The sequence below is a fragment of the Mastomys coucha genome, unplaced genomic scaffold (genome assembly GCF_008632895.1).
Source record: "Mastomys coucha isolate ucsf_1 unplaced genomic scaffold, UCSF_Mcou_1 pScaffold22, whole genome shotgun sequence".
NCBI classification, from domain to species: domain Eukaryota; kingdom Metazoa; phylum Chordata; class Mammalia; order Rodentia; family Muridae; genus Mastomys; species Mastomys coucha.
In genome coordinates, this window is record NW_022196905.1 from 234306879 (window position 1) to 234330192 (window position 23314).

Sequence of the window (23314 nt, forward strand, 5' to 3'; positions counted from 1 at the left end):
TTTGAACTCAGGACCTTTGGAAGAGCAGTCAGTGCTCTTACCTGCTGAGCCATCTCTCCAGCCCCTCTAGTTTGCTTTCTATTGATTTGATATAAACACCATGACCACTGCAATTTGGGGAAGAGAGCATTTATTTGGTTACACTTTCATGTCACATTCTGTCACCAAGGGAAACCAGGGCAGGAGCTCAAGGCAGGAACCTGGAGGCAGGAGCTGAAGAGTGATGCTTTCTGTCTTGTTCCGCATGGCTTGTTCATCTTTTCCCCACCCCTGCAACTTAGGACCACCTGCCCAGGGGTGGCATCACCCAATGTGGTCTGGGCCTGCCCTCATCAGTTATTAATCAAGAAAATGCTCCATGGACTATGAGATGGAGACATTGTCCTAACTGGGGTTACTCAACCTCAGACTACTGGGTTACTCAACCCATATTACTCAAACTCCTATCAAGTTTATAATAAAAAAAAACCCCAAAACAGCTAACATAGGAGGAAACAATAAAAATGGCTCTTCCAGCTTTCAGAGATAGGTATTATAGGTAGGAATTGAAATTTCTTAATCTTGTAACTTTGTATCCAAGGTCAGTCTTTTATCCCCTTCCTCTCCCTTGTAGTCTTTCCAACTTCTGGCAATACTCTTCTGCTCTCAACTTGATAAGATTATCTTTCTTGTGACCCAGGCCAGAGTGGATGATATGTATCTTTTTCTGCCTGGCTTATCTCTCTTAGAGTAATGGTCTCCAGTCCCATCTATGCTGTCATAAGGAATGGAGTTTCATTCTTTTTTTAGATGGGAAGTACTCTGCTGTGTGTGCATACCTCATTTGTCCTTCCATCAGTTGGTGGACAGCCATGTTGCTTCTATATTCTGGTTATTGTGAATAAGGCTGTAAGGAATGTGGAAGTCTCCTCAACACCCCGACTTCATCTCATGGCCTTTCTAACATATTCCTAGTACAGGAATTGCTGAATTCTGTGGTAGTTCTATTTTTTTTAAAAGATTTATTTGCTTATTATATGTAAGTATACTGTAACTGTCTTCAGACACACCAGAAGAGGGCATCATATCTCATTACAGATGGTTGTGAGTCACCATGTGGTTGCTGGGATTTGAACTCAGGACCTTTCAGAAGAGCAGTCAGTGCTCTTAACCACGGAGCCATCTCTCCAGCCCAGTAGTTCTATTTTTAACGTGAGTTCCAGGACAGTCAGGGCTACGTATCGAGATCCTGTCAAGAAAGAAAGAATTGTAAGACTCCTTTTTTCATTACCCAATCTTAACATCTGTGGGCAGCTTTTAATTTCAGCTTTCAGCTTCAATTCCTTTCCCACAAAGGGTCTTTTAGGTTATCTACTTTTTCTTTAGTGAACTTTGTTAACTTATGTCTTATAAGGATGTCTTTCATTTCATTTAAGCTTTTGAATTTTATCATATTTATGTTTAAATGATATTTTTAAAAAAAAACCTTAAATTTGGGGGGATTTATTTTATCTATGTATGGATGTTTTGCCTGCATGTTTGTCTGCACATGAGGTGTCAGATCTCCTTGAGTTCTTGGTTGTGAGCCACCATGTGGGTGCTGGGAACCAAACTCAGACCCTTTGGAAGAGCAGCAAGTGTTCTTAGCTGCTGAGCCATCTCTCCAGCCCAGCTTTTAAATTATGAAATTACTTGTTGTATATGCTGCTTGTCTTTAATATTTGTGGAATTAAAATGACATGCTCACCTCCTATATGTCACTGGGGATACATTATGTTAGGTTTTTTGCTGATCTTTTTCGAAGACTTTCAGTTTCCAGCTTTCCTCTGTTTTGTCCCTTCCTTCCTTCCTTCCTTCTTTCCTTTTTGTATTTTGTCCTTTATTATTTACTTTCTTCTGTTTAATTTGGAGTTTGTTGTTGTTGTTGTTTTTAATCTGCTGATTTCTGGCATCCAAGGCATAAACAATGCTTATGGCTCCAAAGCTCTTTTCTTATGGTAGGCATGTAGTGTGTGTGGTGGTTTGAATAGGTTTGGCCCCCTTAGATTCATATATTTCAATGTTGGAAGAAGTGTGTCACTGTGGAGGTGGACTTTGAGGTCTCTGATGCACATGCTCTGCTGGGCAGGCTCTCTGCCGACAGATCCAGGCGAGCGGGAGAGAACCTGGTCCAGCTGAGCCTCTCAGGGCTTAGTGGGATGGTGAGTGTCTAGGCTCAGATCTCCGGCCTCCAGGGAATAACCACCAGGAGCCGGGAGTCTGTCAAAGCAGGAACTCCTTTTTATGTATCAATCCTTTCTTTATAAAGGGCTGAGAGAGGAGGTGGAGTTTTCTGCTGAGGTGAGATGACATAGGGGGAGGGGAAAGTTGACGAAGAGTATGGGGTGACTGATGGAGCCAACAAAGTTACTCAGCAGGAGCTAGGCAAAGGCAGGCTTAAGCAGGTTGTGCTGAGTCACTCCAGTATGGAAATGACTGAGACAGTTTACAAAACTCGAGCCAGGCTCAGGTTTGTCCTCAAGGCCCAAACCAGGGCCAAATAGAGCCCAACAAGGCTCCACCCACTGTGGAATCCGAGCCTCCTCCTGGTTGCCTTCCATCTGCCTGGATGCTGCCATGTTTCCTGCCATGATGACAATGGACTGAACCTCTGACCCCGTTAAATGTTGTCCTTTATGAGAGTTGTCGTGGTGATGGTGTCTGTTCACAGCAATAGAACAGTGACTAAGACCATGTAGATTCCATCAGTGTAGCTTTAGTCACACTCACATTGAGACGTTCTGTGTTTTCATTTTCATCTTGCCCAAAGAACTTTCTGATTTCCTCTTTGATTTTTATTTTTCAACCCAGAGCTGTTTGGGTGGGCATTACTTTGCATCTAAGTACCTTAGTCAGTTTTCTATCATGAAGAGACACAACCCCACATCTCTAATGAAGGAAAGCATTTGATTGGAGTTTACTTATAGTTTCATCATGGCGGGGAGCATGGCAGCGTGCAGGCAGACATGGCTCTGAAGAAGGAGTTGAGAGTTCAATATCTGGATCTCCAGGCAGCAAGAAGAGAGAGATACTGGGCCTGGCTTGAGTGCTTGAAACCTCAAAGCAGTGACACACTTTCTCCAACAAGGCCAAACCCACCCCAACCAAGGCATGCCTATTCCATCAAACCTTCCTCTCCATTCTTTTATTGTTGATTTCTACTTTAATTTTGTTCAGGTCAGAGAGTTGTATGAGTAAAATCCTTTTCATATAACTGAGATTTGATTTATTGCTGAGAACTTTGTTTTGGTTCCCATTCTGTGTGCCTTCGAGAACATCATCGGTTATTGTTGGCTTGAGCGTTGTACTAGGTTAAGTTAATCAGTGCTTACTCAGTTGTCCCATAGTTTTCATAAGTTTCTCTCCATTTGTTCTTTCAGTTATTTTAAGAGAGAGAAAGAGAGAAAGAGAGAGAGGGCTTTATTGAAAAAAAAAAAGATATTTTACATATCTAGATAACAATCAATAACTTTTCATGGGCTGACTGTGGGCTTCTGGTTTTCTTACACGGGTTCTCTTTTTTCTTCTTCTTTTTTCCTTTGGATTGCTTCATGGATTCCTTAGGTTAGGCCTAAACTTGCTATGTGGCTGAGGATCGCTTTGAACTTCTGGTTCTTCTGCCCCCATCTCCTGGTTGCTGGGATTCTAGGCATACATCACTGCATCCATCTTCTGGGACGTTGGGCCTCCTCAATGCCACACAAGTACTCTACACTGAGCTCCTTACCCAGCTCATGCCCTGTGCTTTCCAAAGCAGCTGCACTTGCGTTCGACTGGAAAACTGACGTGGCTTCTGTCACATACCTCAGCGTGTCACCATGTGGCTCTCTCTTTGGTCCTGTCTCATCACTTCAGTCACATTTTGGGTGTTTTCCTGTGAGGAGCAATGTGAGGAGGGGTTGTCTTGATTCACGGTGTGACAGAGAGGATTGGCAGCTGGGGGCCTCTGACCCTGTGAGTGTTCGGCGCTGCTTATTTATGTCTTGGCAGAGCAGGGAGCTGGAAGCAGGAAGCTCAGGCTGGAATGGCGCCCTCAAAAGCCTGCTCCCAAGGACCCACCTCCCCCAACCAGTGCTTTCCTTACCAGAGGGCTCTTAACTCCCTAAGCAGTTCTACCATCTGGAGACCAAGCGTCCAAACACAGGAGCTTGGGGAGAGCACTCTGTAACTGAAGCCCTAACAAGGAGTCTAAGTTTCTTTCTTTTTCCTTAGTTAAAAATATTTATTTATTTAGATTTTTTATTTATTATACGTAAGTACACTGTAGCTGTCTTCAGACACTTTTTCTTCTCTCTCCCTGGCCCCACTCGCTCCAGCCTCAAAAAAAAAATTTTATTTTATTTTATTTTATATTTATTTATTTATTTATTTTTTGGTTTTTTGAGACAGGGTTTCTCTGTGTATCCCCAGCTGTCCTGGAACTCACTCTGTAAACCAGGCTGGCCTCAAACTCAGAAATCTGCCTGTCTCTGCATCCCAAGTACTGGGTTTAAAGGTGTGCGCCACCACCACCCAGCCAATTTTGTTATATTTTGCATCCTGACCTATTTTACATCCCTTTCCCCTCTCCTCCCAGCCCCTCCTTCACCTCCTTCTCCCTCATCCGTGCCCCCTTCATTTCTCTTCAGGACCAGCCTCAGCTACCTAGTGAGTTCCCAGCTATCTTGTCCTTGCTTTTTTTTTTTTTGGTTTTTCGAGACAGGGTTTCTCTCTGTAGCCCCGGCTGTCCTGGAACTCACTCTGTAGACCAGGCTGGCCTCGAACTCGGAAATCCGCCTGCCTCCGCCTCCCAAGTGCTAGGATTAAAGGCGTGCGCCACCACCGCCCGGCTTTTTTTTTTTTTTTTTTTTTAAGCAAGGTTTCACATTTTGCAGGGTAGCCTGGAATTAAATATGTAGCTGAGGCTGGTCTTGAACTCCTGCTCCTATCTCCCAAGTGCTGAGATTTTAGGCCTGACCTACCTCACTTAGTTTCTCTTTAGATCTTGGAGATAGTGTCTCATGGTGCAGCCCAGAGTGGCTCTTACCACCAGCTAACTCAATTTTCCTTCCAGAGAGGTAAACAGCTTTACTAGGGAGCAAGGGGGAGTTGGCAAGATTCTCAAAGGAGAGAAGGCATCACCTCTGCTTCACTTGATTGATAAGGATCATCACAAGGCCAGCCTGAACTCAAGAGATAGGAAATGCCCTTAAGCTAGGCAATGGTGGCACATGCCTTTAATCCCAGCACTTGGGAGGCAGAGACAGGTGAATTTCTGAGTTTGAGGCCAGCCTGATCTACAGAGTGAGTTCCAAACCCTGTCTCAAAAAACCAAAAAAAAAAAAAAAGGAAGTGCCCTTAATGGGTGATCAGCATGCACGTACGTGGAGGAGCCTTGATGGCAACCTCTTTTGAGGAGTGTTCCGCACAGATACAGCTAGCTAAAAGCCAAAGCTAAAGTGTAGGTGAGCACATCTGGTCAGACAGCAGGCCACATACCTAACACATGTCAGCTCATGGAATCTCTGTATATGAAATTCTACACCTAGTTGAATTCAAGACCAGCCTCTGCTAACTCAGGTGAGGGGTTCATGACTGCCCCCCACCCCACACCATGAGAGAACATGCACACGGTCATCTACCCCAGCTCGGATGATCTTTTGCAAAGAAGCAAAGCTGAGTGCCTCAAGATAGCAGTTGTTTGCCTCTGAGGGAAGTCCTGTGTAATAGCACCCCAGTCAAGTCTGGAAGACAACGTTTTGAGATGCTCTTCCCTGTCTACCTGTCTTCCCAGCACCTAGGAAACCAAGTTGGATGACTGGCAGACTCCAGCATGGCTATATAGGGAGCCCCTCACATAAGAGATAAATATATTTCTTAGTGGTAGGGGCATGTTCAGTGCTAGAGTGTGTGCTTATCATATGCAATGCTCTTTGTACCATGATAGAAAACATTTTGTTGTTGTTCAAGATCTGGGTGTAGCTGTGTACACTTTTAATTTCAACACTTCAGAAGCATCACCTAGCTCTTCCCGCTGCCTGCCAGTCCAGAGGTAGAACTCTCAGTGACTTCATCAGTACCTTGTCAGCCTGTATGCCGCCATGTTTTCCCCACCATGATGATACTAGACTAAACCTTTGAATTACTGTGTAAGTGCCAGGAGGCCACTGTGTTAGCAAGCTGAGAGGGGAACTGAGGCAAGATGTCAGGCTGGAGCAAGAAGAAGAAATTGTCCAAGTTGTCTGGGATAGTGTTATCTTTTTAGTAGGGCGATTGATGTGGTACCTGAAAAAAAAAATGGACATTCAAGTACTGGATCATCACTGGTCATCTCTCTAAGTAGCCACCATCATTGAGAACCTGACAGCAGAAATCCTAGAATTGGAATGCTGTGAGGGATAAGAAGAAGGGATGATATCCCCTAGAAACATCCTGCTGGCCATTGCCAACAATGAAGAGCTCAACCAGGTGCTAAAAGGAGTGACCATTGCTAGGTCTGCCTAGAATTCACGTTGAGCAGCTGGCCAAAAATTGAGGGACCAAAGGCAAATCAGAAATGATCCTCTCCCCAGTCCTCAGGGAAAAGAAGGCAAGAAGGGGAGTAAGAAATCCAAGGCCACCAAGCTATGGATGTCTAAAATGTCCAAATCAACTTAAAGTGATAAAGAAAGAACGTCAGATTTGACCTCAGAAGACAGGGCCGGGAGATGGCTTTCCCTGTCTTCGAAGAGCCTCGTTTGGGAGCAGAAGCTATCCCTGACCCAAAGTGACATCAGTCATATTGGCTCCATGAGGGTGGAGGGCATTGTTCACCCAACCACAGCAGAAATCAACGTCAAAAAAGAGATAGGAAGCCGGGCGGTGGTGGCGCACGCCTTTAATCCCACACTTGGGAGGCAGAGGCAGGTGGATTCCTGAGTCTGAGGTCAGCCTGGTCTACAGAGTGAGTTCCAGGACAGCCAGGGCTACACAGAGAAACCCTGTCTCGAAAAACCAGAGAGAGAGAGAGAGAGAGAGAGAGAGAGAGAGAGAGAGAGAGAGAGAGAGAGGAAAAGGCTGGAGGTAGAGTTCTTGGAAACAGTGAAAGAACTTTGCAAATCCCAAGGCCCTTTGAAAATTGCATTGCAGCCAAATTTGCCATCCACTGTCATATCTCCCAGTGGGGCTTCCGAAAATGTGAAGAACAACTGGAGGAGACCACCAACTGCCTGTCCACAGCTGAGGACAAGAAACTCAAGTCTGTAACCTTCCTACTTTTCTCCAGTAGCGGGAACTGGTTTCTCAAACAGATGGCTGCCCAGGTGGCCCTCAGGACCATCTGTGCAGTGTAACAGCTTGAGCATGTCCCTGCTGAAGAACCTGTATTGGCAGCTATCTGACAGCTAGAACATTGGTGCCTACGTGCAAGCAGATGGTCAAACTGGACACCAGTTAACTCTCCAGTGGGAATGGAGGATCAGGGTTCTGTCACCAGAGCAGGGGTTTTATTTCTTAAAAGGATCAAGGAAGGGTGACCATACCAAGGAGGCAGAGGATGGCTGAGAGGGTAGCAGAGGCAGAGGGAACACGTCCTGCCTGCCTGCAGAAGGGGCCCGGGCATGTTATATTCTCTTTACAAACATTTAGCAGGGTCTCTACTAGGGATTACTTTCTATGTAGTTTCTTCCTTTTGTATTAGAACTTTTTTTTTTCTTTTAAAACATAAGAATAGAACTTGCTTAGTGCTGCAGGCGTCAGGGTGGAGCAGCCTGACAGGGTCAGGTACTGAGGTGGGATACAGCTCCAGAGAAAGGCCAAAGGCTGATGACTTCTGGATTTTAACTCTCTCTTACTGTTCTGGAAATTCAATTCTCACTGTTCTGGGGTCAAAAGCTGATGGCTTCTGGGAGTTTAACTCTCTCTTGCTATTCTAGGGCCAAAAGCTGATGACTTTTGGCAATTTCACAGAAAAAGGAAAAGAAAGAAAGAAGAAAGAAAAAGTCAGAAGTATATGCATGCATGTGTGCGTGAAAACACACACACACACACACACACACACACACACACACTCCAGTTGGGCCAGATCACCAATTTCATCAATTTTACAAGTGTACATGCAGACTTATATACATATACATATGTATGTATGTACATACATATAGATAGGCAGATATATACATATGTACATATACATATTTGGTGGCTGGAGTAGAGTCCCAACAGTCACACTTTATTTTTTCTTTCAGCTTTTTTATACTGTCTAAGGTACAAAGTTTTTATAAAATTACCTCATAGATAAAATGTTACATAAAAGGGGAGTTACAGAAGGATGTTGATATGAAGTTCAAAGCAGTGTTCCATTCTATAAGCTCATTATAAGTTCAAAGCAACAGTTTCACATGGCCTCTCTTTATCATAGTGCACTCCTGTGGTTTCATCCTTGGACCTGACCTAGAATAAATGTTTTACCTTGATCACAACTCTGTCCCAGCCTATTTCTCTTCTTAGTGCAATTTATGGAAGCTCACTGTATCTCTTATAATGCAGCCTTTATTACTATTCTAGGAGGAAGGAGCTCAGTGTATTCTTGGTTCTAACTCTATCACATCTTTCTGGCAAAACAACCAAAACCATCTCCTTAAACTTTCTTCCTAAAATTATTTGAATCAAATCAGGAATTCTATAAAATCATTAATTCATCTAAACAGCATTAATTCATGAAAGTTCATCTTCTTGTCGATCTGCAGGAAATTTGCCCAATAGGGTGGGGTATTATTACCCAGGAAGTAATCACACGAGGCTATAGGCAGTGAGGGTCTCCCGGTGTCCACTCACACCACGTCAAATCAATGAGGAGTATGGCAACGACACCCATGAGAAAGCACATCCGCAGCAAGAAGCAATCCTGGGACGAAGTCTCTGGGGCTGTGCCTCACCAGAATGCACCCATCGCAGCTGGGCAAGACAGGGTGTGGGCCGTCTCCAGGGCCCACTTGCCCACTGCAGTTCTTCCTGTATAGTGTCCAACAGTTCAGGTTTATAGCATTGACTTTGACACACCCTCTGTCTCACACACAAACCCTTTCAAAGTGGTTCTAAGAGGTTGTGACAGCCACGTGTGTATAGTGCTGTGTCCTTCCTTCAGTGAAGAGAAGATAAGAAAGGTGTCCTGGGTGCTTCTCTTTTCTGTTACAGGGTCCCCTCCTTGACCCTTAAAATATTTGTAACTATGCCTAAAGAGTTTTGCTTCTGGATTTTGTTTGTTTCTTCAGTTTTGTTTTTTTAAAGAAAAAGAAAAATGAAGGGCGAGAAAACATCATCTATATCCCTGTCGGCCTTTGGCCATCGCTGACCTGTTCTTTGCTAGTGGATCTTACTATTTCATATTTCACATTTAAGTGAGATTTTGTAATATTTATTTTTCCTATAATATTCTTTTAAAAAATTTAAATTCTTTTTTATGTGTGTGAGTGTTTTTTCCATGGGTATGTCTGTAGACCACATGCATGCCTAGTGCCCTTGGAGGCCAAAAGAGGGGGTTATCAGATCTATTGGGACTGGAGTTACAGACAGTTGTGAGCCTCCATGCAGTTGCTGGGAATTGAACCCAGGTCCTCTGGCAGAGCAGACAATGCTCTTAACTGCTGAGCCATCCTTCTAGCCCCATGACATTCTCTCTTTTTTTTTTTTTCTTTTTTTTTTTTTTTTTTTTTTTTTTCGAGACAGGGTTTCTCTTTGTAGCCCTGATTATCCTGGAACTCACTCTGTAGACCAGGCTGGCCTCAAACTCAGAAATCCACCTGCCTCTGCCTCCCAAGTGCTGGGATTAAAGGCATGTGCCACCACTGCCTGGTGACATTTTCTTTTTTAAATGCCAGGATTTGGTGACAATGAGGGTGGGTAGGAAAGTAAAGAAGTGGAACCTTAACAGTACCTCAGGTGTTGCAGACCCAAGGAAGAACAGAAAACAGTGGAAGCCGTGTCCATGTATAGGGTAAGAGGGAGAAGATTGCACACACACTCTGTGTTGTGGGACTTTCGGTTCACTAAGGAGCGCTACCCTGGAGTAGTACGATGCATAACTCTGAAGAGCTGAGACATTCGCTTTCATTTCACACTTAGAAGATCTGAGCCTCAGAAGAGAAGTCACTCACTTGCCCAGGGTTCACAGATCTTGTCTGTCTGATTTGTGTTTGCTTATTCTTCACACATTCTCTTTGCCTTTTCCTGGGTAAAGAAATTAATGAAAAAATCATCAGTGAAGTGCAGCAGCCCTTCAGACAGTGCTCAGGGTGCAATTCCATTCTCATTCTGATCACCCTCAATTCTTTACAGAATGGAAGCTGTAGTCAAAAGACTGTTGATTTTTCTCCATTAATTTCTATGATGCTGGAAATTGAACATATGGCCTGGCATGTGCCCCGTAAGCACTCTTACAACCCTAGCCCTAAACCAATATTACTAAAAAAATTTAAATTACTGGATGGGTGTGGTGGTGCACACCTTTAATCCCAGCACCTGAAGAGGCAGAGGTTCGAGGATATCTGTGAGTTTGAGGCCAGCCTAGTCTATGCAGAGAGTTCTAGGGGAGACAAGACCACATAGAGAGATCCTGTTTCAAATTCCTTTTAAAATACACATATATTAATATAAAGTACGTGTTTGTGCGTATGCCACAGTGCATGTGTGGCAAAGGAAAACTTATAGGAGTTGATTCTCTTCTTCACTATGTGGATCCCAGGAATACATCTTCTTGGGTTGACAATATTATTTTAGACTTATTTAGTTTATGTGTTTGTGTATTTTGCCTGCATGTATGTATATGTACCATGTGTATATTGTAACACCTTCTTATTCTGTTAGATTTTTAAGTTTTATTTTCATTTCTGGGGATTGAACCAAATGCTCTAACCAATGAGATATACCCTCAACCCCATGTTAGGTTTTTTGAGTGATATCTTACAGGGAAAGAAAAGTTTACCTTCTCTATTTTTGCCTGCATACCTAAAACAGTATTTTTTTTTCCTAAAACAGTATTTTTACAACCTGGCTTGCTTTCCTCTCTCTCGTCCTCTTTCCAACTGAGTCTCCCCTATCACAGATTAGCCAGAATTCACTATATACCTGAGGATGTCCTTGAATTTTTGATTTTCCTTTACCTTTCGAATGCTGATATCACAGACGTGTGCCTCCACAGTATGTTTTATGTAGTGTTTAGTTACTTTTCTATTGTTATAAAATACCATGTCCAAGGTAACTTATAGAAGAGCATATTGGGACTTGAGTTTCAGAAAGTAAATCCATGCCTTCATGGTGGGGAGCATGGCAGCAGGCAGAAAGGCATGGTGCTGGAGTGATGGCTTAGAGCTTACATTCTTACCTGCAAGCACAAAGAAAGCTAACTGGGTATGGTGTGGGCTTTTGAAACCTTAAAATCTACTTCTATGACACACCTCCTCCAAGTAGGCCACACCTTTTAATCCTTCCCAAACAGTTCAACCAACTGTGGACCAAGTAGTTCAATGTACGAGTCTATGGGGCTATTCTTCTTTATTCTTTTTTTTTTTTTTTCCGAGATAGGGTTTCTCTGTGTAGCCTTGGCTGTCCTGGAACTTACTCTGTAGACCAGGCTGGCCTCGAACTCAGAAATCTGCCTGCCTCTGCCTCCCAAGTGCTGGGATTAAAGGCGTGTGACACCACCACCCGGCTCATTTATTCTTAAATAGTGTTGGGGATATAACCCAGGGCTTTTTACATGTTGAGAAAGCATTCTACTAACTGAGCTATATTCCTAGCCCTAAGAATTATATATGTATGTATGTGTGTATATATATGTGTGTGTATATATGTATATATATGTGTGTATAATATGTATATATATATGTATAATATGTATATATATTTTTAAAATATATTTTTTAAAAGATTTATTTATTTATATAAGTACACTGCAGCTGTCTTCAGACACACCAAAAGAGGGCATCAGATCCCATGACAGATGGTTGTGAGCCACCATGTGGTTGCTGGGAATTGAACTCTGGTCATCTAGAAGAACAGTCAGTGCTCTTAACCACTGAGCCATTTCTCCGGCCCCGTATTTTTTTAAAGTATGTACTATTTTAGATGGTACTAGAGAGTGAACCCAGAGCTCACTAGGTCAGGGCTCTACCACTGAGCTACACTCCAACCCTTCTATGACTTTCGACATTTCCAGCACTTGGGAGGCAGAGACAGGCAGATTTCTGAGTCTGAGGCCAGCCTGGTCTACAGAGTAAGTTCCAGGACAGCCAGGACCACACAGAGAAACCCCATCTTGAAAAAACAAAAATAAACAAACAAAAAAATTTTGGGTGTGTTTATTTATTTGCATATGTGCCTGTGTATGTGGATATGCATGTGGCATGGTGTACATTTGGAGGTTAGAGGATAACTCTTTGTAGTCAGTTCTCTTCTACCATGTGGGTCTTGGGGATCAAACTCAGGCTTGGCAGCAAGTACCTTTCTCTGCTAAGCCATCTTGCAGGCCCTTTACTTCTTCTTTAATTCGAAAAAAAGCATATTGAGATATAATTCACACGTTATGTAATTTCACTTTTTTGAAGTGTACAATTAATTTGGTTTTAGTTTATTTAGTACAACCACACCATTCTAAGTAATTTTAGAACATTAACAATTGTATTTATTATTATTATTTATTTGTGTGTGTGCATGGACATGTATAATGTGTGGGTGGGTGCCCATGCCATGGCTTGCGTGGAGGCTGGAGGATTCCTTTGTGGAGTTGGTTCTTTCCTTCCACCTTTTCTTGGGCTCTGGGAATTGAACTCAGGTCTTCAGGCTTGCGCAGGGAACATTTTTACTGGGTGAACCATCTCATTTTTACCACCTCAAAGAGAAACCCTCTGATAGCTCTTCAGTTATCCCCATCTCCCTAACCGTCTCTGTCCAAGAGGCCACTGTTCGCTTGCCCACGTGCTTAGCCTCAGTCCTTACCACCGTCTTCTTACACTTAGAAGCGTTCCAGGTTCATCTTCTCTGGCGACTTTAGCAAGATGCTTTTCCTTGGTGCAGGATTCTATGTGGACGGTTTTCTCTCAGTGCTTGAGCTATTCTGATTCATTGTTTTTTTGTCTTGCATTTATTACCTGTGAGGAATGGGTTGTCATGGTTATCTTTGTTTCTTTCAACCCAGCATGCATTTTTTTTTTCTTCGATTGAGCTTAGAGCAATCCTCTTTTCACCACCGTGGGGATTCCTTGATTGCAGTATGACTTGATATCAATTTTGAAAATTTCAGATAAAAATTAATTATGAATGGGCACGCATGCTTGTACAGACACACGCATAGGCCAGAGGACAACTTCGGAGAACTGGTTCTCACCTTTCACCCCATGGAGGCGGGGCCTCTCTTGTTTCTGCTGCTGCCATGCTTCCTGCTTTGAGCTACTTGGCTCCCAAGCCTTCCATCCCTTGATAGGATTCTGGGATTAAGACTCGCCAGCCCATCGGCTTTCCACATGGGTTCTGGGATGGAACTTGGCTAGTAAGTCAGGCTTGATGGCCAGACTTTTGGTTGTGAACTAGCTATCTCTCTGCCTCTCCATTTAAAGTTTATGCTTTTTTGTGTTTGGGTTCATTTGAATTGCTTAACATATGGGCTTATGGTTTTTACCTAATTTGTAGACAGTTTGACTATAATTTCCATATCTATATTTTTCCTATTCCTCTCCTTTGAATATTCCAAGTTCATATGCATACATACATATACATACATATACACACAAATCCACACACTCAGACACACATATATATGTATATACATGCATATGACACACATACACACATATATCCATATACAGATATATACATATTTGTGTACATGCATACATATCCATATGTATATACAAATATATAATACATAATTGCATACTGCATATGAATATAATACATATTTATAAATATACACACATATACACACATACTCACACATATACATATATGCGCATACATATAAATACACAGTGAATATGCATACACATACATACACACATATATAAACTCATTTAACTCTCTGAAGTTGTCCCTCATTTCCCTAATACTTGTAATTTCCTGAATTCTATCTTTCCTTTCACTGTGTTGTTCAGAATACTTTCTGTTGCTCCTCCTTAAACTCACTGACGTCCACTCTGTGATGTTTAATCTGCTATTCCTCTCATCTAATATTGTTCTCACGTACCATATTCTGTCTTGTCATGCTAAGAGTTTGATTTGGATTTTTAAAAAATCTTTCATGCATCCACTTTGATTTTGGAAGGACACAGAATGCAGCCATACTAACCATTTCATGTCTGTTAATTCTCTTTTCTTTTTTGAGGTAAAGCCTTGTCTTAGGGTTTCTATTGCTGTGAAGAGACACCATGACCAAGGCAACTCTTATAAAAGAAACTATTTAATTAGGGCTGGTTTACGGTTTCAGAGATTTAGCCCATTATCTTCATGGCAGTACATGGTGGTGTGTAGGCAGACATGTACAGGGGAAGGAGCTGAGAGCTCTACATCTTGATCTGTAGGCAGCTGCTAAACTACACTGGGAGTAGCTTGAGCGTATGACACCTCAAAGCCGGCCTCTACAATAACTAACACTTCTTCCAACAGGCCACACCCACTCCACAAAGCCATGTCTCCTAATAGTGTCACTCCCCATGGGCTAAGCATTCAAACACATGAATCTATGGGAGTCATTTCTATTCAGACCACCACAGCTCTCCATATGTAGTGTAAGTTGGCTTGGAATTTATTGTGTAGTATAGGCTGGCTTCAAATTCATGGTAATCCTCCTGTCTCAGTCTCTCTCACCACCCCCAGCCTTGCCTGATAACTCTAGCATACTGTAGTTCTAGGTTAGTTTTGACTGGTTGGTTTTGTTGTAACCCCCGAATTACTAAGGCTAACTCTCTGTGGTTAAAGCTTTACCAAAGAGACTCCAGTGTTGTGTATAGACAGTTTGCCCTGCATTTCTTCCCACAGAAGCTCCCATTTTCCCTCCCACCCGAGGCAAGCGCAATATGCAGGCAGCTGGTTTCTGCGATGCATCCCCCTGCAGCAAGCTCAGGGCTACCCCCACCCCCACTGCTCCGAGGGAACCCGGTGTAGAGTTAGAATCGCACTGCCCATAAAACCCCCTATCCTGAGGAGCCAAATACTAGACATTCCCCACTCCCCATTCCCCCACCTCTGCGTCACCAAGACTAGCAAGCATTCACTTTGACAAATGGCCAAACTCTCTAGGTGCCTGTCCTTGGGACATTAAAGAAATAACAAACTCAAAGAAGATTAGGGCCCCACGATTTATTTATTTATTTATTTATTTTGCATATGAGCACACACTGTAGCTGTACAGATAGCTGTGAGCCTTCATCTGGTTGTTGGGAATTGACTTTTAGGACTCTGTTCGCTCTGGTCAACCTTGCTTGCTCTGGTTGGCCCAAAGAGTTATTTATTATTATAAATAAGTACACTGTAGCTGTCTTCAGACGTACCAGAAGAGGGTGTCAGATCTCATTATGGGTGGTTGTGAGCCACCATGTGGTTGCTGGGATTTGAACTCAGGACCTTTGGAAGAGCAGTTGTTGCTCTTACCCGCTGAGCCATCTCACCAGCCCTGCCCTACGTTTAAATCATAGAAAAAGATAATAGAGGTCACAGACAGTTATGGCAGGCCATAAAATTAGTTCCTGATAACCACACAACAGATACCCATTAATCCCCCTCCCAGCTTCAGTTCTACCCCATCAAATGGTTACAGCCTTTCACTCCCCTTCATCCTGGGCATTCAAAGAATTCCTAACTATACTGTATATAAAATCAATGTTTTCCGGACTCGTCATCATATGCCAGCATTTACCCTGTGAATGCGAGGCATGTGATTGGAGTTAGGACTAGAAATTAAAAAAAAAAACCTCTTTTGGGGGGGCTGGTAAGGGGGGGCCTGGTAAGATGGATCAGCAGGTAAGAGCACTGACTGCTCTTCCGAAGGTCCTGAGTTCAAGTCCATGTGAGCAACCACATGGTGGCTCACAATCACCCGTAATGAGATCTGATGCCCTCTTCTGATGTGTCTGAAGACAGCTACAGTGTACTTACATATAATAATAAGTAAATCTTTAAAAAAAAAAAGCAACCAAACAAAAGATAAGTGATGAATTATAAAAAAAAATAAATAAATAAAAAATCCCTCTTTTGCAGTTGCAGTGGGCTTCAGAATTCTTGGGCTCGTCTGGGTTTCCCGTGGACTCAGGGCATAACAGTTTTTCCTCTTTCTCTAGTGGTACAGGTTTTACTTTTAAAATTTATTTATTTATTTATTTGTTTATTAATTATTTGTGTGTGCACATGTGTGTGCATGTGCATGATGTATGTGTGTGCAATGTGTATGTGTGGTGCATGGTGTGTGTATGTGCATGATGTGCATGATGTGTGTATGTGTGCATGTGTGTGTTGCACGGTGTGCATGTATGTACATGGTATGTGTGTCTCTGTGTGTGTGTAGACATGCATGCAGTGGTACACATGAGTGGATCAGAGAACAATGGTATCTGTTCTCTCCTCCTACCTTTATGTAGGCTCCGGGGATTAGATTCAGGCCATCAATGGTATCTGTTCTCTCCTCCTACCTTTATGTGGGCTCTGGGGATTAGATTCAGGCCATCAGTCTTGAGCAGCAAGCACCTCTCCTCACCGTGCCACCTCACTGACCTTCAGGTTTTACTTCTCAAATAGCCCTTTCTGTGTGCTTCTATTAATTTCTAGTAGATGCCAGACATGAAATCTACCCTATTGAACATCTTAGTCTGTTTGGGATGCTATAGAATTACCTAGTCTGGATAATTTATAAGCAGAAGAATTTTATTCCTCATGGTTCTGGATGCTAAAAAAAAAAATCTAAGGGACCAGCAGATTGTCTAAGGAGAGCTCACTCCTCAAAAAAAGCATCCCCTTGCTTCGTCTTCACATGAAGAAAGGGGAAGGGGCTTCCTAGCCCGTTTGAACTCACAGATCCTCACGAGGGTTCCCTGGTCAGCTTCTTCAATGTCCCATCTCTTTATTGATATTGGGGATGAAGTTGTAGTGTGAATTTGAACAAATGCAAACTCCCAGAGCATTATACCGCATGCCAGATACATCTGTTTCATTTTCGTGCCCCTAAAAAATATTTTTGAAGTTTCTTCTGGAATACATGTAAGTTATTTGTAATTAGTATGGTCCTTTTAGGTATTGCGTTGAAGGATTATTAAGTGGGATTGGATCAGAGCTCAGCTTGGGGATAGCTATTTTCAGTTCATAAGACAAGACCGTGCTGTGGATTACACGCTCACAGTGGGCACGGGGAGTCTTGTGGATTTCTGGTTTGGCTGATGGGATTAGGCTTTATCCCAAGCCCAGGCTGCACATGTCTTTAACCCTGCCAGGTGGTTCTTTTGCCAGGCCAGCCACCTTTCTGCTTTATATTGGCTGATGAGCTCTTGTTCAGCGACCCGTGAGGCTCTCTGGAGTCATCTCTCTATATGTCCCTATTCACCGGTACTTTGTGTGCAAACCTCTCTAGTCACCCGAGTCTCACTGCTTTCTAATCTTTCTCCTCCATTTACAGAGTCTGCACCAAAGCCAACACTTCTAAAGCAAAACCAGAAACAAGGCAGAGAACAGCAGACTGGATTGTGAAGGCAACAGCTCATGGTGCAACTTTGGCAATGGCAGCTTTCGACATTCAGAAACTTGGCACTTGGATTTGGGGGCCGTTCAGACAAATGTGTAGTTGGCTTGCATGGGAAATGCAGCTAGGCAGAGGAGCCCAGTAATCCACCCCGAAGACATGAAGGAACAGGTGTCAGCCTGGCAGAGTGACTGTCCCAGAAACGGATGATCAGAGGCTGGGGAGATGGTTCACTGGGTAAAGGGCTACATTCTGATCCCCAGAGCCCATGAAGGAAGTCAGGCATGATGGTCCACATCTGTAATCCCTACGCTCAGGATGGAGAAAGCAGACAGGTGAACTGAAGGCTTATTAGCCAGCTCGTCTAGCTGGAACAGCAAGCTCCAGCTTAGGCAAGAGATCCTGTCTGGAAAACCGAAGTGGAAGAGACAGTGGCTTAGTGGCTAAGAACATGTGGCTGCTGCTCTCGGAGAACCCAAGTTTAGATCCAGCAACCATGTTGGGTGACTGAAATTCTAATCTCATAGGATCTGATGCTCTCCTCTGGCCCCCATGGTCACTCTCACAGGTGTGGCAGATGCATAGACATACACACATATACATAAGCAAAAATAATACATCTTGAAAGAATCAAAGCGGAGAGAAATAGAAGTCACTTGATGTTAATTCTGACCTCTATGTGATCAAAGTGGAGGGAGGGAAGGACAGGAGGGGAGAGGGAGAAGGAGAGGGAGAGAAGTGGGAGATCAGAGGTTAGAGGGATGCTTTAAGGGCTCCTTCAAGCAACTCTAAAAATAAAATCCATTCAATTTCACAAACAGGTAAAAACCAAGCCCATTCAGACATGCTGGCTCTGGTGGCCCTGTTCTTTGGTTCTGGAATTGCTCGCTCTCTGGACAAGGGGAAAATGGAAAGGTTGTTTTTAATGTGAAAGGGCCAAGCAGACAGCAAACGTGAGTGCCTTTTAAGCCCCATGAAGAATACGATTTAGCTTTTTATTTATTTATTTTATTATTATCCTTGACTGGCTTCTCTGTGTCATCAGATTGTAATTGCTGTTGCTACTAGAGACAACTTCAACTCTCTATCTTGCCTGGGCCAGAAGGTGACTCAAGGTCAGTCATTTGGTCTGTGGCTCCTACGCTACTGCTGTGTGGTCTTTCTTCAGCAGATAAAAGGGACCCCTGAGCGCTGGTGTGTTGAGTGACTTTGAAAGAGGTTGTCTGAAGGCTTGAAAGTTTCTCAAGGTGGAGATTTTAATATGCAGAGATTCAGCCTGCTTCTGGAAGCTAAATTCTTTTGTCGCTGATTAAAAAAAATCCTTTAAAAGCTCTAGACTTTGGCAGAAAAGATTTCTGCTTTCAAAATTGCTTTTGAAATTATGGGTTATTGTTGGGAAAATGTTGACGTGGTGGATAATGGGGAGATAATTTCCATCCCCCAGTCTGTCCTGTCCCCAGGGGCTCCTACTTTGTGTTCCCAGCATTTATGGGATCTTTATATTGTCTTTCTGAGCTAGAGTCAGGCATATCCAAATCTCTCTTTTTATTCAACACAGTTATCCTGTGATGTATCTTAAAAAATGATCGGAGCATTGCCCCAAACTCCTAAAAGACAAAAATCAGACATAGGACAACCCCAGGTTTCTGTTTTTAGTATCAGAAAAGGCATGCCACCAGTCAGAACAACTGGGGTCTACAGAAAGAAACCCCAACCAAAGTAAAATTGTGCTTCATCTTGAAATCTCTCCTCTACACTTTAAATTTGTATGGCATTGTGTGGGGTTAGGTAAGCTTGGCAATGTTGATATGTCTGCTAAGACTCTTATTTTAAATTTTCATGCTAAATAACTGTACTTCTGAAGCGATATCATTTCCATCAAACTAACATAGAGAAAAATTTTAACATGAATGCAGTGATCTATAATAAATTGTGTTCTAATAGAACCAGAGTAATGCATACCTTTCAAGAGCACAAGCAAAAAAGTTATATAAGAACTGCCATGAAGATATAAAATATAGCCAGGCGGTGGTGGCGCACGCCTTTAATCCCAGTACTTGAGAGGCAGAGGCAGGTGGATTTCTGAGTTCGAGGCCAGCCTGGTCTACAGAGTGAGTTCCAGGACAGCCAGGGCTATCCAGAGAAACCCTGTCTCGAAAAACAACAACAACAACAAATAAGAAAATATAAAATATAGTATTATACATTGATAAAAACATAAAAAACAAACAGTTTTACTTAAAGATGATGTCCTGTTGCTGTGATGGAACACCATGACCCAAAGCAAGTTGGGGAGGGAAAGGTTTATTTGACTTACACTTCCACAGTCCATAGTTGAAGGAAGTTGGAATCTCAGATAGTCCAGGAACCTGGAGGCAGAAGCTGATGCAGAGGCCATGAAGGGGCGCTGTTCACTGGCTTGATCCTCAATGGCCAATCCAGCCTGCTTTCTTATAGAGCTAAGGACTACTATCCACAATAGGCTGGGGTCTCTCTCACCAATCACCAGTGAAGAAAATGCCTTGCAGTCAGATCTATGGAGACATTTCTTCAACTGAGGTTCTCTCCTTCCCAGTAATGTCCAGTTGACTTAAAGCTAGGTAGCACAATAGCACAGACACTTTGGTTAGCCATGAATCTTCATTGTACATAAGGGTTTATTCCATATTTCCCTTCAAGTGCTTTGACCATATTCACCTTCCCATACTTTCTCCTTTCTTCTCCTTCCACTAGACTCTTTAAAAAAATTATTTTAGAGAATTTCATACATGGATACAATGAAATATGATCATATTTACTTGGCATTTCCCCATCTCCAACTCCCTCTTATATCATTGCTTCTTTTTCCCTCTCTTGATCCCTAATACCTTCCATCAGCTTCTGCTGGCCTCTCTCTTAGAGCACTGTTGTGGTTTGTTTATGCTTTGTCCAAGGAGTGGCACTATTACAGGGTGTGGCCCTGTTAGAGTAGGTGTGTCACTGTGGGCATCGTTTGCCTGGAAGCCAGTTTTCTGCTAGCAGGCTTCAGATGAATATGTAGAACTCTCAGCTCCTCCTACACCATGGCTGCCTGGATGCTGCTATGGTCCCACCTTGATGATAATGGACTGAACTTCTGAACCTGTAAGCCAGCCTCAATTAAATGTTGTCCTTTTTAAGAGTTGCCTTGGTCATGATGTTTGTTCACATCAGTAAAACCCTAAGATAAGGACTCAGAATATTTTGATTTGTTTCCTAAAATATGGTCTTTTCTTTTGTCTCTCTCTTGGTTTTCAAATTATGTTCTCAGTATGTTAGCCGAAGTTGGTCTTGAACTTGTGATAGTCCTACCTTGGACTTCCGAGTGCTGGGATTACAAGCATGCACCACCACGCTCAGCCTGATGTCATTTTTGATTGGCATGGTTTCTAACCTATGCCTATCCAACTGGTGGCTATTTTATTCCATTGAGAGCATCTGGGGATGAGAGGGCCTGGGTAGCATTTGTGAAACTTTAGATATCTAAGATCTCCTCTCCATCTATTGCAATCCCTTGATTTCAAAGGACTAGGTACACACGTGAAAAACATCAGGAGGATTTCAGGAAATCCCGGGTAGACATTAGGAATATAATGATTAGAAACTACTGCAGGGAATTGTTGAGAGAAAGTAGGGCTCTCTTTGCTTGGAAATGGATGATAAGTGAATTCATGGGACCGTTCATGTTTGAAAGAACAAAATTTAAATTTCTCTACCAAAAAGATTACGAGAGGTCAGACTGGTCTACACAGTGAGTTCCTGAACAGCCCGAGCTATGTCTTCAGACTCTTTCTCAAACAATACAAATCAAAACAAAACAAGCTGGATCATGGTGTTGACTACCTTTAATCCCAGCACTTGGGAGGCAGAGGCAGAGGCAGAGGCAGATGGATCTCTGAGTTTGAGGCCAGCTTGGTCTACAGAGTGAGTTCCAGGACAGCCAGGAGTACATAGAGAAATCCTGTCTTGAACTCCATCCCTCACCTCCCCCACAAAAAGACTATGAGAAAATCTTTCTAGAGCAAGTTCTGAAGAGTAGTGATGAGATCCACTTTGGTGTCAGCATTAGAACCAAGTCCAGGTCCCATAGTAAACAGGGGTATATTCAGTGAAGGTTAAATCTGACCATTGTCACCAAAGCATGGGCATTGGCTTTGTAGCACTATTCCTGGCTTGTTGCTTCTCTTCCTGATACCTCATAGCTATGGCCTTCGCCATCTTGTCAGACCATTCACTTCATATCAATGCTTGCTGGATGCTGCAAGTGCAACAAGGGACTAAAATTGGCTTCCTTAAACCACCACCCCATGCAGCATCTTCTGTTCTGAAATTGCATTAGACCAACTCTCAGAGCGATGGCCATCTGTGGTCAGCTTCTTTTCAACAACCCAAATCTCCCTTTAGTCCTTTCTATGGTAGTCAGCATTCTTAGGACATACTCCTTCTAGATTAGGAACTCGTGTTCCAGATGTAAGAACAGCTGAGAGCTCCTTCAGGAATCAAACCTGTTACTCAATTGATTGACCCACCGACAAAGTACAAGAGTACATGAAAATGACCTCATTTGCTAAGCTCTTTCTAGTTGAGGGCTATTAGGGGTTCTTTCCAGTTTTGGGTGAGGCGATAGAAGCTGGTGCACACATTTATGTGCTTGGCTTTGTGTGAACACAGGCTTTTGTTTCATTTGGGTAAACACCTATAAGTAGGTGTTGTGTCACCTGAAGGTACTTCATTAAATTGAGAAGAAACTATTAAAGTGCATCCTCAAATCCCAGTGGCAATTGCATGTCCATCATCAGTAGAGGCGTTTTAGGTTCTCTGAGTTCTTAGCCACTCTGGTATTATTACTTTTTCTTTCCTCTATAGATGTTCCAATAGAAGGATGGTGGTACCTCCCCATGGCTTTGACTCGCATGTTTGCAGTGAGCCTTTTGTTCAAATAGTTTCCCATTTCTTTAATTTTACCAGGCTTTTTTTTGGGTACTGTAACAAACTATCACAGACTGGGTCAGTGTATTAGTTTCCAGTTTCTGTGACAAAATAATTGAGGAAAACAGTGTAGAGGAGGAAAGATTTGATTTGGAGCATGGTTTCAATTCCATTGCCTGGTCACTCAGCATTGTTGATCTGTAGTGAGACAGAACATATGGCCACGGTGCAGCAAAGATGCTTTATAAAGTCATGAAGGAGGGGAGAGGAGAAGGGAGTGGAGAGGAGGGAAGGGGAGGATAGAGAAGGGGAGGGGACGGGTGGGAGGAAGGAGTGAGGACACAGGGTTAGGAGCAGAACATATCCTTCCAGGGCATGCCGCCACTTCTGACTGGACCTTACCTCCCAAAGTTTCTGCCTCTTCTAATGGCTTTTAAGTTTGGAGTCTATCAGCGAGTTAAACCATTCATGAAGTCAGAGCCTTCAGGATTTAGTTATCTCCCAAAGGCCTCACCTTAGAGCCCTTGAGCTTCCTGGGGACACTTAAGATGCACTGCACGACAGCTTGCAGACGTGGGCAGTTTTGTAGATGAAGGCTGCTTTCTGGACTGTAGTACTTTCCAGTGGTGCCCTTACCAGGTAAAAGGAGCAAGACATGGTCTCTTGTTTTACTTGAGA

At 43.0% G+C, this 23314-nt stretch overlaps 1 pseudogene; it reads left to right on the forward strand.

Annotated features, from left to right (window-relative positions):
- Positions 1-6199: 6199 nt before the first annotated feature.
- Positions 6200-7432, forward strand: LOC116067863 (annotated as a pseudogene).
- The last annotated feature ends 15882 nt before the right edge of the window (positions 7433-23314 follow it).